Source organism: Triticum urartu, chromosome 7 (assembly GCF_003073215.2).
Source record: "Triticum urartu cultivar G1812 chromosome 7, Tu2.1, whole genome shotgun sequence".
NCBI lineage: Eukaryota > Viridiplantae > Streptophyta > Magnoliopsida > Poales > Poaceae > Triticum > Triticum urartu.
Genome location: NC_053028.1, coordinates 573,681,713 through 573,686,327, shown reverse-complemented (window position 1 = coordinate 573,686,327; position 4,615 = coordinate 573,681,713).

The window sequence follows — 4,615 nt, the reverse complement described above, 5'->3', positions numbered from 1 at the left end:
AGATCCTATTCGGATCGGCCTTCCTGAGTTCGACAACGCCCCTTTGAAGAAGCGCCGGAGCTGGCGTCCACGGAGCTCCCTGGAGGAAGATGACAGGGACGTTCTTTACCTGATGAGCCGGATAAGTTTTTTAGCTCGATCCTGATTGACCATGATTGAGGTCATGGCCATATGTATCATGCGGGGGGTGTAGCCGCTTCAGTATAGAGGCCACCCCATGTGGGATTTCAACGGGGAGGATGACGCCACCCGCTACGGCCATAAAGGGCCGGGATCGGTTGCTGATCTAATAAAGATCTTATCCACTTTGTACTAGGGAGAAGAGGAGGAATTCCTTCGTGTCAACCCGCAGGGTGGATTTTCTATGTACAATCCTCCGAGCTGGGTAAGTGGAGACTTTTTCTCGTCCATCCGTTTCATATTTCCACAGTTAAGTACTCAGTCTAGCGATTTCTACACAGGAACTGTGCCAGGCTGTAAGGGAGATAAACAACCCCCCTCCACAACCCGATGACCCTGGACGGTCCCTCGACCCGGCCTCCCAAGAGGATCCGGACATATCTGTAGAGCTGATCGATGGGGTGTTTTACCAATCGAGCAATGATAATGCTTTGGTGGCCATTACAGCCGATTACCCTGGGCTAGTTCCAGCCTCACAGGTGACTGAGACCGAAGTCCCAGCACTTCAAAAAGGGATTCGTCCTTGCATGTTTTTGATCGCCGTATAACAACCGTGTTTTGCAGGGGAGGTCCTCGAGGCAGAAGGCCGAGCCTGCGGCGACTGGCCAACAAGGGGCCGCGAGGCCAGGCAGGCTGAAAAGACCCGCAATCCGGATTGAGACACCGGCGCAGCGGTATGGCGCGCCGTCTTTATTGCAAGACATTATTCTCAGAGGCATATTTAACGCCCATGCCTTCTTTTCAGGAAAAAGAGCGCTCGCCGGACTATACCCGGAGAGGCTACCAATCATGCCTCCACAAGCCAGGCTCCAAGGCCGGATTCGAAGGCGGGAACGAATACGAGGCGTGTGCCGGGTGCTCCTCTGACAGAGGATGCGGATAAACTGTCCACCACCCATTCCGAGGTGGAAAGTGCCATGAACCACATGCGTCGTCGGACTGTTCTTCATGACGCTTGTTTCTCCCAAGAGGCATTGGATGCCTTCAACTCGGGAGACACGCACCTCCGTGCCGCTCAAAATGGTCTAGCCAGAGCCATGGAGCAGTATGTAAAAGACATACGGGTGAGAAAATTTGGTGATTATATATATCAGTAGCCCTTGAGACTTGAAACAGTCAGGATAACTGATTTAAGGATAATTTGTTATGCAGGTTCTTACAGAAAAGAATACTCAACTGTCCCAGGAGCTGGAGGAGTGCAAAGCCCAACTTCAGGCCGCACTGGCCGCAGCAGGGAAGCCCAAAGAGACCCCCTCTGGTAACATATCCTTCAAATCATAAGTATCATATAGAATGCGGCGTGTATGCAGATCTGACGATAAAATTGCAGATGACACTGGAGTAAATCCGGATAAGCAACAACTCCAACGCCAGCTAAAGGCCGGTGAGAACGTGCTTACGAGGGTGAGGCAGGAGAAAAATGATCTCCAAGATGCCAACACCAAGCTGGGCATGGAACTACAAGATGTTCGTGCCCAACTGTCGGACTCTGTTAAGGAAAATCGGCGGCTTCGACGCAGCATATTTAGTAAGTTCTTGAATGAACTTTGAAAAAGAGTTCGGCGAGGAAGCTAGCTGCCAGAGTTATGTCTGTAGGTATGCTAACATGTCGTCCTGCTGAGGAAATGCCTGGTTCAATGGGTGACCTTCTTCCTGAGATCTCACAATTGCACGAACGAGTACGACAGGTGATGCAAGGCGTCGCCCAGGCCTTGTGGCCATCCGTCTCCATACCTAAAGGCCTTGGAGAGCTTGAAGAAAAGATAAAGGGAGCGCGGCGGCACTTCCGATTATGGAAGTTATCGGCCTGCCGTCAGGGCACCAGGGAAGCCTGGGCAATGGTGAAGACACGGTACACGAAGGCTGACCCAAACCACATGGCCGAAGTCGGACCTGTGGGGCCCGGTGGGAAGGAGATCCTTGTGAGCTTAGTGTACGGCCAAGTAGAATTGGCCACAAAGTATTCCCAACAGGACTGTAGACTAGAGAGCCTATTGGATGGTATTGAAGAGGAATTCAACCAGTCAAATTGACTATGTAATTTTAAAGTGACATGTATAATGCCTTCTAGCCGGATTGTAGATCGTTTGTCATGGCGGACCTTTTTGCTTCAACCTCGGGACCCGACAGTCCGGAGTGTATCCGAATGCCCTCTCGGTTATGTAAGAACCGGGGCATGCGTGGAGACCAGGCGTAGGGGTCATTAGTGCTTTATCAGACAAGTGCCCAACTAGTTATGTTATATTACATGGGTAGTAAGAAACATCTTCCAGGGAGAATAGTTCCGTTAAGGCTTCCTTTCCCTGGGTAAGCATGCCCTAAAGTGCATGTCCGGACTGCGACAAGAAGCGCAGAAAAAGCATCTGGGGGCAGATATGGATAATAAATAAAAGTCATCTTTTTTTCACCGACTGAATATTCCCTTAAGAACGCTAGCTTTCGGCTTCACCTAGTCTGAGGTACACGTCCGGCTGACCCGGCGGTAACAATCGCAGAGGTGCTCCCCTTATGCCCTAGCCGAATTAACAGGAATGTATGGCATAAATACAAGAGCCAGGCAACCCAGCTTGGCCAAAACTTAAGTCATATCGATGCATATAATGGTGAAAAAGGTACATGCGGAAGTATAATACATGTGTTGGGCGTGAGGCCCAGGTAAATAACTTAAGCTTCTGTGAAAGAAGCCCCCATGTATGAAGAGTGTGGCTAGCGCATCTGTAATGTACGAGTGAGGCACAAGGTGACCCTTGAAGGCCTAGAGAAATAAAAGAAAGAAAGGGAAACAAGACAGATGATGCATATGCAGAAAATGGACAAAGGGAGGGGACTAACATAGAGTCCGGTGCTAAGCGTAGAATCTTTGAAGCCTGGTTGCGTTCCATGGGTTCGGCTCGAGTCGACTAGTCGATGCATCCCGCAGTCGGTACGCTCCACCGGTCAGAACTTGGTCGATAATGAAGGGACCTTCCCATTTGGGCTCGAGCTTGTTCTTTTTCTTATCCGGCAGCCGTAGAACTAGTTCGCCAACGTTATAAGTTTTGGCCCGTACTTCTCTGCTTTGGTATCTGCGAGCCTGTTGCTGGTAAAATACGGAACGGGCTTTGGCTATGTCGCGCTCTTCCTCCAAGGTGTCTAGACTGTCCTGCCGATCGAGCTCGGCTTCTCTTTCTTCGCACATGTGCACTCGAGGTGAGTCATGAATTATGTCACAGGGCATGACTGCCTCTGCGCCGTACACCATAAAAAATGGTGTATATCCGGTACTACGATTCGGCGTGGTCCGCAGCCCCCAGAGTACGGAGTCGAGCTCCTCTACCCAGTGCGTGTCAGACTCCGTTAAGGAGCGCACTAATCTGGGTTTAATGCCGCTCATTATAAGACCATTTGCTCGTTCGACTTGACCGTTGGTTTGTGGGTGATTGACTGAAGCGTAATCGAGCTTGATGCCCATTTTGCTGCACCAGAGTTTTACCTCGTCGGCCGTGAAGTTTGTGCCCTTATCAGTGATGATGCTGTGGGGGACGCCGTAACAGTATACAACCCCGGATATGAAATCTATCACCGGTCCGGATTCGGCTATTTTAACCGGTTTAGCCTCTATCCATTTGGTGAATTTATCCACCATGACCAATAAGTATTTTTTCTTGTGGGTTCCCCCTTTAAGGGGTCCAACCATGTCAAGCCCCCAGACCGTGAAGGGCCAAGTAATGGGGATTGTTTGTAGGGCGGTGGGTGGCATCTGGCTTTGATTTGCAAAGAGCTGGCAACCGACGCAACGTTGGACCAAGTCCTGTGCATCTGCCCGTGCCGTTGGCCAATAGAATCCTGTACGGAAGGCCTTTCTTACAAGAGCTCGGGCTGCGGCGTGATGACCGCCGAGTCCGGCGTGAATTTCTGCCAGAAGTTTCTGCCCTTCCTCTTCAGAGATGCACCTTTGAAGGACTCCGATAGCGCTTTTTTTGTACAATTCTCCCTCATGGACCCTGTAGGCCTTGGATCGCCGCACTATGCAGCGTGCCTCATTTTGGTCCTCTGGAAGTTCCTGTCTAGTTAGGTAGGCCAGGAATGGTTCTGTCCACGGGGCAATAATGGCCATTATTTCGTGGGCCGAATGTGTTACTTCGGTGGCGGAGCCTTCGATTGTGTCAGAGAGTTCGGTATCGGGTATTTTGGCCGGGTCCGGACTCTTGTTACCGGTGTCCCCTTCCCATGCTACGGATGGCTTGAAGAGCCTTTCCAGAAATATGTTGGGAGGGACCGCGTCGCGTTTTGCGCCGATGCGGGCGAGGATATCCGCCGCCTGATTGTTTTCCCGAGCCACATGGTGAAATTCAAGCCCCTCAAACCGAGCTGACATTTTTAAGACGGCATTGCGATAAGCTGCCATTTTTGGATCCTTGGCATCAAAGTCCCCATTTATTTGGGATATTGTGAG